We start from the raw sequence: 20,009 nt of genomic DNA on the forward strand, positions 1-20,009 counted from the left end.
TCAGATAATCACGAATTTGAAGATATTTAAAATATTGATTATTTTTCAAATTATATTTCAGTTGTAGTTGTTGAAATGATAGTAATTTTCCCAATTCATACAGATCTCTGAGCGTTTTGATTCCCATTCTTTCCCATTGTATAAATGATTTGCCTATAATTGATGGTTTAAACGATGGTTTATTGTTATTGGTATTAAAAGAGATAGGTTTCTTAATTTTAGATTCGGTTTTATTTGTTTCCATGTTCTAATTTTGCTATGTATAATTGGATTTTTATTATAATTTTTGTTATTCAGATGTATTGGTGAGAGGAGAGTCGCTCCTATATTACACGGAGAGCAGTCCTCTCTTTCCATTACAATCCAGTCCACCTGCTGGGCAGAATTGTCCAGCAGGTGAATCATATTTTTAATATTTACTGCCCAATTATAATACATAAAGTTAGGGAGCGCTAGACCACCCAACTCTATTTGTTTATTAAGGTGTGATCTTTGTATTCTAAGGGATTTATAATCCCATATAAAATTTGTAATGTCTGAGTCCAATTTTTTGAAAAACTGTTTTGGGAAATATATAGATAGATTGAAATAGGTATAGGATTTGTGGTAAAAAGATCATTTTATTGCGTTTATTCTGCCTATTAGGGACATCGGAAGTGTTTTCCAGAATTTAATCAAATTATTTAGTTTCTTAAGGGATTATAATTGGCTTTAAACATATCATGATAGTTTCTAGTAATTTTAATTCCCAAATATTTGAATTTTTCTGTGGCTATTTTAAAGGGGAATTTCCGGAGGTGTGTTGAGTCTTTGAGTTTTATCGACATAATTTCACTTTTGTTCCAGTTTATTCTATATCCTGAGAAGGATCCAAAGTCCTCAATAAAAGTTTAATATGTTCTTGGGGACTTGGTGAGACCACACCTGGAGTATTGCGTACAGTTTTGGTCTCCAAATCTGAGGAAGGACATTATTGCCATAGAGGGAGTGCAGAGAAGGTTCACCAGACTGATTCCTGGGATGTCAGGACTGTCTTATGAAGAAAGACTGGATAGACTTGGTTTATACTCTCTAGAATTTAGAAGATTGAGAGGGGATCTTATAGAAACTTACAAAATTCTTAAGGGGTTGGACAGGCTAGATGCAGGAAGATTGTTTTCGATGTTGGGGAAGTCCAGGACAAGGGCTCACAGCTTAAGGATAAGGGGGAAATCCTTTAAAACCGAGATGAGAAGAACTTTTTTCACACAGAGAGTGGTGAATCTCTGGAACTCTCTGCCATTCAATATGATCATGGCTGATCATCCAACTCAGTATACCGTACCTGCCTTCTCTCCATACCCTCTGATCCCCTTAGCCACAAGGGCCACACCTAACCCCCTCTTAAATATAGCCAATGAACTGGCCTCAACTACCATCTGTGGCAAAGAGTTCCAGAGATTCACCACTCTCTGTGTGAAAAAGGTTCTTCTCATCTCGGTTTTAAAGGATTTCCCCCTTATCCTTAAGCTGTGACCCCTTGTCCTGGACTTCCCCCACATCGGGAACAATCTTCTTGCATCTAGCCTGTCCAACCCCTTAAGAATTTTGTAAGTTTCTATAAGATCCCCTCTCAATCTCCTAAATTCTAGAGAGTATAAACCAAGTCTATCCAGCCTTTCTTCATAAGACAGTCCTGACATCCCAGGAATCAGTCTGGTGAACCTTCTCTGCACTCCCTCTATGGCAATAATGTCCTTCCTCCGATTTGGAGACCAAAACTGTACGCAATACTCCAGGTGTGGTCTCACCAAGACCCTGTACAACTGCAGTAGAACCTCCCTGCTCCTATACTCAAATCCTTTTGCTATGAAAGCCAACATACCATTCGCTTTCTTTACTGCCTGCTGCACCTGCATGCCTACCTTCAATGACTGGTGTACCATGACACCCAGGTCTCGCTGCATCTCCCCCTTTTCCCAATCGGCCACCATTTAGATAATAGTCTGCTTTCCCGTTTTTGCCACCAAAATGGATAACCTCACATTCTACTTGATCAAACGCTTTTTCTGCGTCCAGTGAAATGATAGATAACTCTTGGGCATGAGATTTATGCGAGTGCATTATGTTAAGCAAGCGTCTCAAATTATTGAATGAGTGTCTCTTAGGTATAAATCCTGTTTGATCCTCATTTATTAATCTACTAACATACCTGCTTAGTCTTCTGGCTAGTGTTTTTGCTATTATTTTTTGATCCGTATTTAACAGAGCAATAGCTCTATATGATCCTGGTTCTTCTATATTTTTATCTTTTATAAGTATTAATGTGATCGTTGATTCTGCTAATGTTTCAGGTAAGCTTTGCTCTTTATAAGCATACATATACATTTTCTGTAAGCGTGGAGTAACTATGTCGTAAAAGGATTTATAGAATTCATTACTGAATCCGTCTGGTCCTGGTGTTTTTCCATTCTTAAGTGTGTTTATTGTGTCTTCTATCTCCTTAGAAGTAATTTGTGCTCCCAGTTCCTCTTGTTCCCTCAATTCTAATTGAGGGAGGTTACAATTATCCAGAAATTCTGAAACTTTATTATTGTCTATTGATGTTTTAGATGTATATAGATTCTGGTAAAATTGAGCAAATCTTTTATTGATATCCTTGGGTAGTGTTAATAATTCCCCTCTATCTGATTTAATCTTTAGTATTGTATTCTCTTTTTCCCGTTTTTTCAATTGGCGTGCTAGAAGTTTGTGGGGTTTGTCCCCGAATTCAAAATGTTCTTGTTTTGTAATTTGAAGTAGTGTTATAACTTTCTCTGACAATAATTTGTTTAGCTTGAATTTCAATAGTAGAATTTTATTATGTTTATCCATAGTTGGATCTTTAGCATTATCTGTATCTAATTGTTTTATTTGTTCTTCTAAATGTCTTTGTTCATTCTTATTCTTTTTATTTTGAAAAGCTTCCCATAATAGCGTGGGGGATATATCTGGTGTATCATTTATCTCAAAAAATAGTTCCATCTGTTTTTTTGATATATACTCCCTTGTGGGTCTTTTAAAATTTGCGAGTTAAATCTCCAGAACGATTTATTCATTAACATTCCTAATTTTAAAACAAAAGTTAACGGAGAGTGGCCTGAGATCGCATTGATGTGGTATTTAGGGTTCATAGTATGCGGAATTAATTTTGTATCCACTAGGAAATAGTCTATACGTGAGTATGTTTTGTGTACCGTTGAATAAAACGAATAATCCCTTCCCGTTGGGTTTGCAATCCTCCAAACGTCTGCTATATTTGTGTTTTTTATATATGTATGTTAGAGTTCACTGGTTTTAGATTTCATATTATCTCTTTGTTTTTGCATCGATTTATCTAGATAAGGGTCTAAAACACAGTTGAAGTCTCCTCCGATTATAACATTTGATAATTAAATTCTGCAATTATATTCAAAATTTTATTGAAAAATTGAGGATTATCAAAATTGGGCGCATAAATGTTTACCAGCGTAATTGGCGTAGTATTGATCTCTCCTGTTACTATAAGGTATCTCCCTTCCTTATCTGATATAATATTCTTTGATTTAAATGGTATTCCTTTACGAATAATGATTGCAGTGCCTCTAGATTTGGAAGTGAATGAAGAGTGAAATGTTTGGCCTATCCAGTTCGCCCTCAGTCTCGTCTGATCTTGATGTTTAAGATGCGTTTCTTGTAGAAACGAAATGTCCGTGTTGTATGATTTCAACTGAGCTAGTATCTTACCCCTTTTAATAGGTTCATTAATACCCCTTATATTCCAACTACATAGTGTGATTCCTCCCATTTTCTTTTGATTGTCGTCATGCATTTTTACCAATTTTGACCTTATTTATTGCGATGCATCCATACCTCAGGACTCTGGTTATTTGGGGGGCGTTTATATTATAGACTTCTTTGGTAGCTCCCTTCTGCGATTTTCCTTGGAAAAAAAACACATAGATGTGACCTATTGTGATTTTTTTTTTAAATAGAACAAGTAAATTTACAGTGTCTGAGTATTCGACACTGTAGTGAGTGTCCCACTCGTCTGTGGGTTTCGACATCAATACAGCTTCCGGTGTAGATGTTATGAAGTTAGCCCCGCTGCCTTTATTACCCTTAACCTAGGGGGTCGGTACCATTTCCAAATTAGTTCTATTTCACCCAGTTACACTATATACATATGTTTCATTCCGACTTATCAAACCTAATCATATTTTCAATTACATATATTCCTCACTCTTTATCTATTAACTATTTATAATCGGTTTTAGCTTTGTTAATAGTGAGCTGTTCGCTGAAAGGGTTAACCAGTCAGGCTCCTGGAATTATGCCAGGTGCCTGAGTCTCCTCCCCTCCCCACTCGGGCTGCGAAACACATGAGATTGCGGTGTTGTCTGCGTTATATAGCAGGCAACGCACTTTTACAATTTTTACCATTATATACCTCAAGTCAGTTTCCATTACTATTTCTATATTAGTATTGTTAATTATTAATTATTATTTTTTTTTGTGAAACTATGTAAGATCGTAAAGCGCCACTTGTTCTTGTAATGTTTTCCACATTCAGCTCAGCAGATCGTCACTCCCATGTTTATCAGTCTTTCCTCGTTTGAACACAAAGTGTCCTTGAGTTGAATTCCACAATGTCCGAGGGGAGATAATAATGTCTAGACACTTCTCGTGGAAAAGCTGTTGGATTTAATAATTTTTAAAGATTGGTGTTATTTCTCTTTTCTTCTAATATTCTCGTTGGGGGAATAAGCAAATTAGTTTGTTCATAATGTCCTGATGCCGTGATTAATCTTCTGTTCCTACGCTGTGAGTCCTGCCACGATTTCTTGAGCATATTTAAGAGATGCTACCAAATTAGTGAATGTTTTTGAAACTCCCTTGAAAGTAATACGCATCCTGGCCGGATAATACACTCCGCATATGACATTCTTGACACCGTAAAGAGCTTCTCTTGTCTGTGAGAACATTCTTCTCTTTTGCACAATCTCGTAAGGGTAGTCCCGTAGGAGTTTGATAGAATCATTTCTGTACAGCATCTCCTCTCCGTGTTTAATTTTTTTCATCAGCTCTTCCACTGTTGAGATATCCCGGAGTTTGACTATGATCTGTCGTGGATAGGCTTGGTCTCCTTGTGATCTTGGTTTAAATCTGGGTAGTCGATGTGCTACTTCAATTACAGGTGCCTCAGGTAGCTTGAGTACGTGTTTGATTAGATTGGCAGTGAACTCACGAGCGTTTTCCCCCTCAGCTCCCTCTGTTACTCCACGTATTCGTATATTTTGCCGTCTTGAGCAAGCTTCGAGATCAACACATTTATCAGAGACTTTTGTCAGTTGACTCTTGAGGCTGTCTAGTTCTAACTTCATAGTCTCTTTTTTTAAATTTATTTTTATTTATTTATTTTAAAAAAAATTGTTTAAAACAGTCATACATTATTAAAATTTTCAATTATCAATTACTTCTGCTTCTAGTGTTTTTATTTTTTATAGAAAAAGAGAGAAAGAGAGGGTAGAAAGTTACAAATAAAAAAAAAACAGAAAAACGGAAGAGGTGGAATGGGTTACCTGTAATACGTCAATGGAGATAGGTTCGTAGATTATAAAGTGTAGCTTTTCATCTGATCCTGAGTTCAAGTTTCAGTTGGGTCCTCGTGCTGTGCCAATCTATCCCTTCAGATAGTTAATGAATGGAGCCCAGATTTTATCGATAAGGTCTTGTTTGTCCATTAAGACAAGTCTAATTCTTTCTAAGTATAGGGTCTCCGACATTTCCGTAATTCACATTTTAATTGTAGGGGTTGAAGGGCCTTTCCAAAATTTTAATATTAATTTTTTCCCGATTATTATACTGTAGTCGAGGAAATTTCTTTGGTTTGTTGTGAGTGTTAAACTTTGTTCTGATATTCCAAGTATTATTAATTTTGTGTCTGGGTCCAGTTTTGTATTAATAACTTCTGAAGTTATTTCAAAAATATCAGTCCAGAAATGTTTAAGTTTTATTCAGTTTGCAAACGTATGTGTTAAATTAGCCTCTAGATGTAGACATTTATCACAAATAGGAGAGATTTGTGGGAAGATTCTATTTAGTTTTATTTTAGAGTAGTGTAGTCTATGTAAGACCTTGAATTGTATTAAAGTATGTCTGGCATTTAATGAACATTGATGTATTTGTTGTAAACTTTCGTCCCACATATCTTTTGTTATAGGGTGACCTATTTCATTTTCCCATTTGTATCTATATGGTTCGGACGGTGGTACCTCATTGTTTAGTAGGGTGTTATAAATATAAGCTATTAGTTTTTCAGTATTAGGATGCTTGTTCAAACATTCATCAAGAATTTCTGATTCCCTACTCCTGTAGACTTGTGTATTAGATTTAACATAATCTCTAATTTGTAGATATCTGAAGAAATTATTTGAGTGCAGTCCATTATTCTGTTGTAACTCTTGAAATGAAAGAAAAGTGCCTTTCCCATAAAGATGTCCTATATTTTTGATTCCATAATTTTTCCATTGTGTGAAACCTTTGTCCATAAAGGATGATTTGAATAAAGGATTATTTACAATGGGAAGGCATAGTGGTATATTATTCAATTTTAAATCTTTTTTTATTTGTTTCCAAATTCGTATTCCACTATGTATTATGGGGTTTTCTTTATAGGTTTTTTTGTGCAGTTTTGTGGGGGCAAATATGATCGGTCCAATTTCAAAAGGTAGACAGTCTTCCTTTTCCATCATTAACCAATCTGGTTGTTGATCCATTTCTTCCAGCCAGAAATTCATGTTTTTAATATGGACTGCCCAAAAATAAAATAAGAAATTTGGCAAAGCCAAACCTCCATTTATCTTTGACTTACGTAAAAGCCAAACCTCCATTTATCTTTGACTTACATAAATGTTTTTTACTTATTCTATGATTCTTATAATCCCAGACAAAACTTGTAACAATGGAGTCGACTTTTTTGAAAAAAGTTTTTGGGATATATATCGGAATTAATTGAAGTAGGTACAGCAGTTGCGGTAAAAAAATCATTTTTATAGCATTAATTCTCCCAAGCATAGAAATGGGGAGTGTTTTCCAGTATTGAATATTCTTATGTAGTTTATTCAGTAAGGGTGGGAAATTTAGTTTAAATAAAGAGATATATGTCTTAGTTACATAGATTCCTAAGTATTTAAATTTATCTTTAACTATTTTAAAAGGGGATTGTTGTATTGTATGTAAATTGAATTTTGTTATTGGCATGATTTCGCTTTTATTCCAATTAATTCTATATCCCGAAAACTGACCAAATTGAGTTATTAGATTTAATAGGTTTGGAATACTAGTTTCTAACTTTGTAATATATATTAGTACATCATCTGCATATAAGGAGATTTTATTCCTTGTGTCTCTAGTATTGTATCCAAATATTCCTGGATGGTTTCTAACGCTTTCTGCTAGGGGTTCGATTGCAAGAGCAAATAATAGTGGGGATAGTGAACATCCTTGTCTACAGCCTCTAGAGAGATTAAATTTAGTTGATAACATTTTGTTTGTTAATATTCTAGCTGTTGGATTAGAGTATAACTATTTAACCCATGTACAGTACTTCTCTCCTAGTTGAAAGTTTCCATCACCGAAAATAAATATGGCCATTCTACCTGGTCAAATGCTTTTACAGCATCTAACGAGATAATTGCTAGATCTGCATTAGGGATTCTATTGGAGTATATAATTTTAAATAATCTTCTCAGATTATAAAATGAATAACCGTTTGGGGATAAACCCTGTTTGGTCGGGATGTATTAATTTGCTGATCACTAAGCTCAATCTATTAGATAGAATTTTAGTTAATATTTTCTAATCAGTATTTAAGGGGGGCTATGGCTCTGTATGAACCTGGGTCTTCAAGATCCTTGTCCGTTTTTGGTATGAGTATGATTGTAGATTCATTTAGAGTTTCTGGGAGTTTCTGTTGAGTGTAAGCTATTTGTACATTGTCAGTAGGCGTGGGGAAAGCAAATCATAAAATATTTTATAAAATTCAGAATTTAGACCATCTGGGCCTGCAGCCTTTCCGTTTTTTAAAGATTTAATTGACTCTTCGATGTCTTTTATCGTAATTTCAGCTCCTAGTAATTCTCTCTCCTTCTGATCTAGACCCGCAAGCTTACAATTCTGTAAAAATGTTTCCATTCCCGTTGATTGTTCTGTTATTTTAGATGAATATAATTTTTGGTAGTATTGTAGAAATCTATCATTAATATCTTTAGGCAGTGTTAATGTTTCTCCCTTGTCTGTTCTAATTTTGTATATTGTTTTTCCCCTCTAATTTACGAAGTTGACGCGCTAATAGTTTTTATGGTTTATCACCAAATTCAAAATTTAATTGTTTTGTATGTTGATAAAGTTTTATAGCTTGGTCTGAATATATCTTGTTTAATTTATATTTCAGTATTGCAATTTTATTGTGTTTTATCGTGGATGGTGCTGCTGCATTTTCTGTGCCTAATTGCATTATTTCCATTTCCAGTTTCTGTTGTTTGGCCCTATTCTCTTTATTAAAAAATGATTGGGAAGAAATTAATGCTCCTCGTACAAATGCTTTAAATGTTTCCCAAAGAAGGGAAGCAGAGATTTCAGGGCTATCGTTACTTCAAAAAACATTTTAATCTGTTTTACAGGTGCACAACCTTTTATCCGGTGTTCCGGAAACCGAAAAACTCCGAAAACCGGCCATTTTTTCCAGGATGTTGTCTGCACACCAAAGCTCGCGTTTGGCGCCAAACTTGACCCGAAACGACCCACGGTCAACCCAGGTCTGTACTACTGTAGCGGCTGCCTCCTCCCCGGAGACCGGGGAGACACTTAAACATCTGTAAATCATTGCTTAAATGTTAGTCAGTTAGTTTGGAGGGCTTTTATGTGAAGGGGGGGTTGAAGGGGTAAACTTTAATTCTTAGTCCCCTACCTGGTCGGAGAGACGGGGAGCGGTCAATGCCTTACCGGGTCGCCGTGCAGTAAGCTCCGCAGCGCTGTGGCCGCCAACTCCCAGCTGGGGCTGCGGGCGGCGCCGGTTTTAGCTCCGACCCCGGCAACTCTACCCCTGGCTGCGAGGCGCTCCAAATCCACCGCCGCCCGCGGCGCTGGGATACCAGCGGGGAGCAGGCAATGCCTTACCGGATCGCTGTGCGGTAAGCTCCAGGGCGCTGAGGACGCCTTCTCCCAACATTCGCGGAGCTGGGACGGCAGGCGTCCGACCGCGGGCGGCGCTGGATTTGGAGCACCACGCAGCCAGGGGTAGAGTTGCCGGGGTCGGAGCTACAACCGGCGCTGCCCGCGGCCGGACGGAGCCCCCAGCTCCGCGATGTTGGGAGTCGCCGACCAGGTAGGGGACTAAGAATTAAAGTTTCCCCCTTCACACACCCACCCCACCCACCACCACCACCACCACCACCACCACATAAAATCCCTCCAAACTAACTGACTAACATTTATGCAATGATTTACAATGATTCCCCGGTCTCCGGGGAGGAGGCAGCCGCTCCAGACTTTTCAAGCCGCCCGCGCTACCTACCTAATCTACGCTAAAAATCTTCCATTCGGAAATCCGAAAATGTCCGAAATCCGACAAGTGTCTGGTCTCAAGGCTTTCGGATAAAAGGTTGTGCACCTGTACTAGGTATTCATTGCATAACTTATCTTTTAAGATTTGGGGATTAAATCTCCATTGTGACTGTGTCTCTACCATTCCGTTTAGTTTGATCATAAATGTCAGTGGAGCATGGTCTGAGATTATGATGTTATGATATTGCGAGTTATAGGTAAATGGGATAAGTTTTGAATCTACTAAAAAATAGTCTATCCTTGATTAAGTTTTATGTACTGGTGAGTAAAATGAATATTCTCGGCCCGATGGATTTTCAATTCTCCAAACATCCTTAATATTAGTAGTATTAATGTATGAGTTTAAAAATTCACTTGATCGAGATTTTAGTTTTCTTTGAGTTGATGATCTATCCAAACAAGCATCCAATGTACAATTTAAATCTCCACCGATTATTAAGTTTTGTTGTGTACATTCCGGGATATTGTTAAGAATTCTCTTAAAAAACAGAGGGCTATCAAAATTTGGTCCATACACATTGAGGAGAGTCACCTTTTTTAAGTACAACTCCCCTATTATTACAATATATCTGCCCAATGTCTTCTATCGTTGATATATGTTTACAGGGTATACCTTTACAAATTAATATTGCAACACCTCTAGATTTATGTGAGAATGAAGAGTGGTACGCTTTAGCAATCCATTTTGCTTTCAATCTGTGTTGTGCTTCCTTTTTAAGATGCGTCTCCTGGAGAAATATTATATCTGTTTTCAATGATTTTAAATGAGCTAACACTTTGCCTCTCTTGATAGGTTCATTAATCCCCTTAACATTCCAACTACAGAATTTAATTCCCTCACCCCCAATTTTTATATTCATGTCTTGCATCTTGTGATTAAGTGGTAGAGCAGATGATTCAGCACACTCAACCCTACCTTATACTCGAACGTCAGGTAGATGAATTTTAGATCACGTCTGTTTTCCATCCGAACATATCTCCTTAAATAAAATATGCAATTCCATTCCAAATACAAAATATAATATGATATAAGATTAAAAAAAGTGATAGCAAATTGGGTTAGTAAAGTGTGGAAAGTAAAAAGAAAAATCAACTACAACTACAATTAGTGCAGTTAGTGATAGCCACCCTAATGTGGCTAAGCATCTATGGACTTCTGTAGCTTTTGGTTAATAAAAATACTAGCTTCGTACTTTCCTTGAAAGGAAAGTTTCCATTTCGATGCAAACAATTTGTGGGGGGGGGGAGAAGAAATAATGATTATATTCTATTAATGATATAATTAGTAGTCTCAAATTGAAATGTTAGTTTTGTATAATATAAACATTTATCAAAGAATAATCAAAAACAAAAATATCAGAGAGCCACCATATATTTTTCATTATAAAATACCTGAATCACACTTTACTTATATTTCATACTTTTAGTTAAGATTATTTAGTCTTAAATAATCTAAATAATCTAATTATCAATAGTTAGTGTTAGTTAGTATTCATGATTATTAATAGTTGTTAGAAGTTAGTACTAAAATGTAAATATTATATATCCGTTGCAGGATATTTACCCAATTCTTATTGCGAATTTTAGGCAACTCTTAAATATAATAGTTTAAAGTTTACAGTTCCATATCTTCTCTGCGAGATAGCAGTATCCAGGTAGGTGTTGAGTGTTGAATATTTTTCAATCTTCGATCTTGTCCTCGATGTTCTTGGCAAATTCAAATGCTTCCGTATGCTTGATGAAGAAGTGTTCCTTCTTCTCGTAAGAAACTCTTAGTGTTGCGGGGTATAACAGTCCGTATCTCAAATTCTTTATGTTCTTCAGTATTCTTCTTGTTTCTGTGAACAACGCCCTTTTCTTAGCAACTTCCACAGGATAATCTCTGAATACGCTAATCTTGTCTCCTTCATATACAAGATTTCTGCTTTTGACAATTTTCCTCATCATGTCATCCAATACATGGTCATATTGGACCTTTACTATCATTATTCTTGGACGGTCGCCCACCTTTGGGGGACGTCCCGGCACTCTGTGTGCTCGGGCAAGTAATGGCGCCTGGTCAAGGTTCAAAGTTGTTTTCAGTACATCTGCAGCAAATTCACGGGGGTCACGAGTCCCCTCTCTGCCTTCCTGGATGCCCACGATTCTTACGTTCTAAAAGCCTCTGTCGTCCCTCCAAATCTGTACATTTTTCGGTTATTTGACGCAATAACTTTGATAGGCGTTGGTTCTCGGTGATAAGTTGTTTTGTAGTTGTGGTACTTGTCTCAGCAAGTTCCTCAAGTTCTTTTACAATCTTGTGGTGTTGGTTTAATGTCTGGAAGATAAGTTCAAGTTTAGAATCAAATCTGGATTCCATCTTTTTCAGTTTTTCATTTACTTCTTCAACATTTTGAGTCAAATTTCTTTCCATATCTAATTTCCAGTCTTCCAGGACTTTGTGTACCATCTCTGTAACATCTTCTTTAATTTGTTCTTTAATTTCTTTTTTAAAAGATGTGAGCTCTTCTTTAAAGTTCTGTCTAAGATTTTTAAGTTCCTCCATTAAATTAGAGATTTCCTGTGAAAGAAACATTTTTAATTCTTCCATCTCAGTCTTTTTTCTTCTTCTTTGAGATGTCTTCTCGGGGTGCTGTTAAACCTGAGGCCGAGGCTTCAGTTGGGCCTACCTCTTTAGTCTTGCCGGTTTTTGTCTTGATAAAAACGGGGGGGGGGGGGGGGGGGGGGGGGGGGGGGGGGGGGGGGGGGGGGGGGGGGGGAGTATGCTGAGTCGAGTCGACATACTGCCGGGTGTCGCACGCCTGATGACATCACGGGCCTACTGCAAAACAATCGGTGCCGTTTTCTGCAGGTAGGATCTGGCTTTTCCCCCCGTTTTTCCGTTTTTTTTCACGGAGCTAGTTGGCGCGAGTCTCTCCTACTGCATAGCGCCACCGGAAGTCCATGATTTCGCTTTTATTCCAATTAATTCTATATCCCGAAAACTGACCAAATTGAGTTATTAGATTTAATAGGTTTGGAATACTAGTTTCTAACTTTGTAATATATATTAGTACATCATCTGCATACAAGGAGATTTTATTCCTTGTGTCTCTAGTACAATTGTAACATTACATCCCAACTGCTATACTCAATGCTCAGATTTATAAAGGCCTGCACACCAAAAGCTTTCTTTACCACCCTATCTACATGAGATTCCACCTTCAGGGAAATATGCACAGTAGTTATTCCTAGATCCCGGTGTTCAACCGCATTCCTCAATTTGCTACCATTTACCATGTACGTCCTATTTTGATTTGTGCTGCCAAGATGTAGCACCTCACCCTTATCTGCATTAAGATTCAAGATTCAATTTATTTGTCATTTGGACCCCTTGAGGTCCAAACGAAATGACGTTTCTGCAGCCATACATTACAAACAAATAGACCCAAGACACAATATAATTTACATAAACATCCATCACATTGCTGTGATGGAAGACCAAAAAACTTATCTCTCCACTGCAGCCTCCGAATCTCCTGAGGTCGGGCCGCAGCAGCGCTCCACCACCGCTCCATCCACTCCGGACTCGGCCAGCTCCGCGACGGTGAGTAGTCGGCACCAGAGCCCCCGGTCTTCCTGTTGGAGGCTGCTCCTCGTTGCAGCCCCAACGACAACGGAGACCCGACAAAGAAAAGGTCGGGTCTCCCGTGCAGGGAGAGATTTCAAAGTTACCCCCTCCCTCCCAACCCACCCCCACCCCCCCACACACACACCCCAACAAAAAAATAACAAAAACTACATAAAAACATTAAATGTTAGAGAACAAGTGAGAACAGACAAATTATAAAGGCAACAAGCAGGGTCAGACATGTATACGTAGATAAGGTAAAGGATGGAAATAATGCTTTAAGAGTAGCATAATAATCTTAATTACTATTTGCATGGCTATGCTTTGTAGGAAATTGTAACATGGCAAAGACTCAGATATTTACGAGTGTGAGATAAAATGGCCACGGTTCAGTGTGATCCAATTCGCTAAACACTCAATGGATGAAAGGAGGGAATATATAGCCTGGGACTGGTTGTCAAGTATCCCGACAGGATTTGGGACGATGCTACGAGCTGGAGACACAGAACAAAAGCCTGGAAACATGATTGAATGGCAGAGTGGACTTGATGGGCCGAATGGCCTAATTTTACTCCTATCTCTTATGACCGCATGAACAGAAGAATAAAGAAACACAGTGAAAATGGTCACGTGATGGACATCTGATAAGAACTGAGCTGTGAGTAACTTCATGGGTAGGCAGTATAGCCTTGAGAAGACAAGGTTCCTGGGAACAGCCATTTTGCTAAGGAACTGCATGATGAGAATAAAAATATGAACAAGCAACATAATTAAGAACTCCCCAGCCTGATAAGGAACGACAATGCGTTTTGTTTATTCAGCACGTGGGTGAGTGACAACTCAACATGATTGACTTTAGAATTGTGAGAGCGTTGGGTTTGAACAAAGGTTTCCTTTAGGAGATTGGAGGAAAATTAGTGTAAAAGAAGGGCGGTCTGAGACATTGGCAGTGACAACCCAAGAACAACCATCACAAAGAAGGAGGGACCTGAGTTTGAATCCAAACCCCCTACCAACAGAGTGAATCTGTCCAATTCATTCATACGGGTAATATCTGACTCCAAGTCATGAGTATCGTGATTCAGTTTAAGAAATGATAAATTGAAAAAATAAAGTAAATGAGAAGTTATTAGAAGTTGTTAGAATTGTTTGCATGCATGTTTAAAATTACTTGAGTGTTAATAAAGATTAAGTTGTGCTGAACTAAACCCTGGTTTAGAGTCTTTTGTTCGACACGTCAGTTGATACCCTGTAGAGGCAATTGGGTCAACACGGGAGTGGGGCCATTCAGGAGATTATATGAATATCAGTAAACGGCTTGCCATTTATCCTAATATGAGTGGGTTATGATGAAAGTTCTTTCATGGGGACACCAGCAACCCCAATAGTATTAATATTTGACTGACTGACAGCGAAGTCCATGTAGGGGGACACAGATGACATAGTGGCTCCGGTATTGACCAGAAGGTCTAAATGGCAGTCACCTATCTTGACTGCAGCCACGGGTTCTTCTTCCATTGATTTAGACAATCTGACCACAGGTGCCTGTACCACCTTACCTCCGCGGCATATATTAAGGAGACATGTTGCTGCCAGTTGATTTGGTATTATAGACACAGGTCCCTCATTCAGCTCAACACCTGCTTTTCTCCATCCCTGCCCATTTCCTTCTTGTTTCCATCAATGTTAAAGTTACACTTACAACTCCAACTACCACTAATAACACTACCATGGGAAATATGAATTGTGTTCCCATCTCGCCAACCCATGTCTGTTTTAGAGGTGAGTAGAACAGAGATAGCTTATAACTTTCCCCATCCGGTCAATTTCCATTTGATCGATTAGCTAGACTACCACAAACATTTTCCGGACATTGGTCATCTCCGTTCTTTTTTATTACCACACCCGCTGGCGATCCCGCTGGAACAATGGGATCTCCTACCTTTCCTGGTGTCTTTTGGTCTTTTTGATCACCTTGGCAATGCTCTTTCTTATCTGCATCTTCCCCTCCTGGACCACCCGTTTCTTTTCCTCAGGCCCTCTATCAATAGGATCAGATTTCTCCGATCGACTACTGTTGCCTCCCATATTCTTTTCACAAGTCTGTTAAAAGAAGTTAGGTTTCCGCGGACAATGTCTTATAATATTCTATTTACAGAATGCGCGCACAAGTTTTACTCTGTCCACGCACCTCAAAGTCACCTTTCAATTTCTATGTTTAAGAAGGAACTGCAGATGCTGGAAAATCGAAGGTAGACAAAAGTGCTGGAGAAACTCAGCGGGTGCGGCAGCATCTATGGAGCGAAGGAAATAGGCAACATTTCGGGCCGAACCCTTTCTTCACGCTGATGTGAGGGTGGGGGGTGGGAAGAACAAAGGACGAGGAGGAGCCAAAGGGCTAGAGGGGGAGCTGAGAAGGGGAGGAGACAGTAAGGACTACCTGAAATTAGAGAAGTCAATGTTCAGACCGCTGGGGTACAAACAAAATATGAGGTGCTGCTCCTCCAATTTCCGGTGGTCTTCACCCTGACCATGGAGGAGGCCCAGGACAGAAAGGTTGGATATGGAATGGGAGGGGGAGTTGAAGTGCTGAGCCACCGGGAGATCAGGTTGGTTATTGTGGACCGAGCGGAGGTGTTCGGCAAAGCGATCGCCAAGCCTACGCTTGGTCTCACCGATGTAGATCAGCTGACATCTAGAGCAGCGGATGCAATAGATGAGGTTGGAGGAGATGCAGGTGAACCTCTGTCTCACCTGGAAAGACTGCATGGGTCCTTGAATGGAATCAAGGGGGGAGGTAAAGCGACAAGTGTAGCATTTCCTGCAGTTGCCAGGGAAAGTGCCCAGAGAGGGGGTGGTTCAGGTAGGAAGGGACGAATAGACCAGGGAGATACGGAAGGAGCGCTCTGTGGAAAGCCGACAGAGGAGCTGGGAAGATGTGGGATCACGTTGGAAGTGGCGAAAATGACGGAGGATTATATGTTGTACGTGACGGCTGGTAGGGTGGTGGGTGAGGAATAGGAGGACTCTGCCCTTGTTACGAGTGAGGGGATGGGAAGAGAAAGCAGTGTCACGCGGTATCGAAGAAACCCTGGTGAGAGCCTGATTTATGTTAAAAAAATGGGAACCCCCGTTCCCTGAAGAATGAGGACATCTCCGATTCCCTGGTGTGGAACACCTCATCCTGGGAGCAGATGCGGCGTAGACGGAGGAATTGGGAGTAGAGGATGGAGTCCTTACAAGAAGTGTAGTCCAGATAGGGAGTCAGTGGGTGTATAGTGGATGTCGGTCAGAAGTCTATCACCTGCGATGGAGATAGTGATTTCAAAAGTGCGCTTTACAGCATCTGCTTCCATTTACCTTTCTCCACAATCTTGCCTCACCCCACAGGCCTCTTGGCTCAGTGCGAGTAAATGTACCTTCTCCGCAATCTTGTCAACCCTAATTGGTGCCTTGGCTCAGCGAGTCACCGGCCCGATAGCTGGGTTACTGGGGATCTCCCTTCTCTGGGAACCCCCTGTCCCTCTTTCAGTGGGGACTATTTTATCATTCCCTTTCATTTGCCCTTGTATTCGTTCGAATCCTGTTACAATTGGAATCCTGGTGACTACGCCACATGAATGAATGAATGAATGAATATGTTTATTGGCCAAGTATGTGCACATACAAGGAATTTGCCTTGGTGCTCTGCTCGCAAGTAACAACACGTCATACAGTAAAAATTAAGAATGACACATAAAACATTAATAATAAAACATTATAGTTTAAACATGTGAATGAAATAGAATACCTGAGCAAAAGGAGGCTATAGACCTTTGGTTATTGAGCAGAGATACTACTCATGGAAAGAATTCTGTGGAAGAAATTAATTTAAAGGCTGATTAAAGGAAAACAAAAAATAACAGACTTTGCAAGTTTGCTTCAAAAGATTTTATTGCATGATATCATGAGAGATGGTGGCAGTAAACTGCTCACCTGTTCTCTGACTTCACTGCAGAATTAGCCTACAGTTATACTGTGCAGTTAACAACTTTTGTTTACTTTTGTTAGATACTAATCTACAAAAATATTCTATCAACTATATGGGTACCAATTATTTCATTAGTCATAACATACTTGTCGCTTATGTTAATCTTATTCAACATTAGATGATTAATACGTCAAACCCAATACAAGGGCATCTTGACATTATGCTATCTCACCTTTCAGGTGGCCCACGCCTCCATCCCCTCTCCAAGCCAATCATGAGCCCCCCATTTACAGTAACATTTTTATGGGGAACAACAAGCTTTGTTATCTCCTCTACTATTTCATGTTTACATTTACCATCCACCCTTCAACACATTCGCAGACAAGAGGTAATACGTCTAATCTTACTTTGCCGATTCTCACGAACCTCTTCTGCAGCTGGTCAAGCGAGAGCTTCCAATTGTCACATCCAAAACACCCTTCGTTACCTTGTTCAATTCCAATTAAAATGAAGTAAGGAAAGATATTAATTTATCTTCCACACTGCCGGTGCACTCGCAACCCCGACAACCGGGCAAAGCTCTTGCCGCAGGTGGAGTAGCCAAAGGGCTCCTACCCATGTGCACTCGTCGGTGGACCTTCAGGTCATACGCTGCCCTGAAGCTCTTGCCGCAGTCGGAGCAGCCAAAGGGCCTGGTAAAGGGACGGTCGCCGGTGTGCACCTACTGGTGGGACAGCAGCTTATAGCCCTTGCCGCACAGGGTGCAGGTGCAGGGGTGCTCCCCGGTGTGCAGTGCAGGCACCTGTGCATCAGTCGGAGCAAGTGAAGGGCTACCCACTGCTGACACCCGACGGGGCACCCGCAGCCCCGACAACCAAGCCAAGCTCTTGCCACAGGTGGAGCAGCCATAGGGCTCCTCGCCGGTGTGCGCCCGCCAGTGCATCTTCAGCTCACGTGTCGTCTTGAAGCTCTTGCCGCAGTCGGAGCAGCCGAAGGGCCTCTCGTGTGCACCCGCTGGTGGGTCTTCAGCAGGCTCGGGCGCCTTGCCACACACATCCATCCTCCATCGAAGCTCAGCCCCTCAAATATCAGTCCGCACACAGAGCAGAGGGGGGGCGCTCACCGGCACCCTGGCCGCCCTCAAAGGCCGCTCACGTCCCCGTCTCTCCGTCCACAGCAACGGCTCCTAAACCCTGCTGGAGGGGAACACAGAGGGTCAACATGCTGGCAAACAGGACATTACTAACTCGTGAACATTACTAGTACTTGAAGTGGGGGGAAGAGGGTGTGGGGGTCAAACGGGGGTGAGGGGGGGAGGAGGGGGTGACAGGGGAGTAATGGAAGGGGAGCGTGGTCGCCGAGGATCTGGGAACCGCGTCTAGCCGCCCGCCCACACATCTGCCGGCCTGTGCATCCGCACCCCAATCCAAGGGGGACTGCCGGCCCCGCCCTCTGCCATTACGCAGTCACGTGGGGGGGGCGGCGTGCATCATGGGAAGAAGGTCACACAGTGCTGGAGTCACTGAGCGTCTGTGGAGAGAAGGAATACGTGATGTTTCGAGTCAAGACCTTTCTTCAGTCTAATGGGAGGTACAGAGATAAGGAAGTATAAGTGAAAACAGGACACTGGGAATGGTGATCAAGGACAATGTAGAATAGATCATTGTTGGATAGATCAATGGGAGGCCGCCATCGACTCCTCAGTCAAAAAGTCCCAATAAAGGATGTACCTGCGGCAGCTGAGAAAACACAATCTGCCACAGGCAATGTTGGTCCAGTTTTATATTGCCATCGTAGAGTCTTTCCTCACCTTCTCCATCATGGTCTTTGTATCCGCTGGTGTTCCCGCAGCCCCCGTGCGCTCTTGAAAAGCTTGCATGGGCCCACCAGTGCTCCCGCAACCCCCTTCAGCTGTCAAACGGGCAGTTGTAGGGCTGGCCAATTGTGTGCATGTGCTGGTGAGACAGGGCATGGGAGGCCATGGCAAAGCGCTATCCACACACCGGGCTGGGGAAGCGACGGTCGCCAGCGGAGGTACAGCAGACTGTTGCAGTGGATGAAGTCCTTGCCGCACTGGTCGCAGGGTGGAGGGGCGCTCGCCGGTGTGGGTGCACTGGTGCACCAGCAGGCTGTTGGGGGTGGGTGAAGCCCTTGCCACAGTCGCTGCAGGTGAAGGGCCACTCCCCGGTGTGCAGGTGCCTGTGCACCTTTAGTTCCAGCGATGAATTGAAGCCTTTGCTGCAGTCGGAGCAGGTGAAGGACCGCTCACCGCTGTGCACTCGCTAGTGGATCTTCACGTCATATGCTGTCTTTAAGCTCTTGCCACAGTTAGAGCAGGTAAAGCGCCTCTCGTCAGACTGCACTCGGTAGTTGGGAGCCAGACCTCGTAGCAGCTGCAGTTCTTGCCACACTCTGAGCATTCGAAGATTTGTTCTGCTGTGTGTACCCGCCGGTGGGTCTTCAGCATGTATGGGTTCTACCAGGAATTGCCAAGTTGTGCCACCGTAACAATGGTCACGGTCACGACGGCTGCTCAGCCGCACACCACCCCACACCCCCCCCCCCAGCGAGAATGTAAGGGCAAGCGCACCGGCCTCCCTAGATCCGCCATCAATGGGAGCCACTAAAGTCAATGTCCTCCGTCCCACCAGCAAACGGCTGTCCTAAAACACCATGCAGGAGGGGCAACACAGAGTGAAGAAAAAGGCGAAGCAATGTAGCGAGAAACATGAGCAGAAACGGGATGCCATTTTGACGGGTTCCCAATGCAAATGATGGGGGGCCGGGGGGGAGAGGGGCATGTGG

General features: G+C 41.3%; 1 long non-coding RNA gene across 1 annotated transcript; it reads right to left on the minus strand.

Moving 5' to 3' along the window:
- Positions 1 to 16,859: 16,859 nt before the first annotated feature.
- LOC129693531 (uncharacterized) lies at positions 16,860 to 19,690 on the minus strand. Its single transcript, XR_008722892.1, has 2 exons — positions 19,015 to 19,690; positions 16,860 to 18,397 (listed from the first exon to the last, which is right to left on the minus strand). It is a non-coding gene; the product is annotated as an uncharacterized LOC129693531 (long non-coding RNA).
- Positions 19,691 to 20,009: the final 319 nt, after the last annotated feature.

The sequence above is a fragment of the Leucoraja erinacea genome, unplaced genomic scaffold (assembly GCF_028641065.1).
Source record: "Leucoraja erinacea ecotype New England unplaced genomic scaffold, Leri_hhj_1 Leri_333S, whole genome shotgun sequence".
Taxonomy (NCBI): Eukaryota; Metazoa; Chordata; class Chondrichthyes; order Rajiformes; family Rajidae; genus Leucoraja; species Leucoraja erinaceus.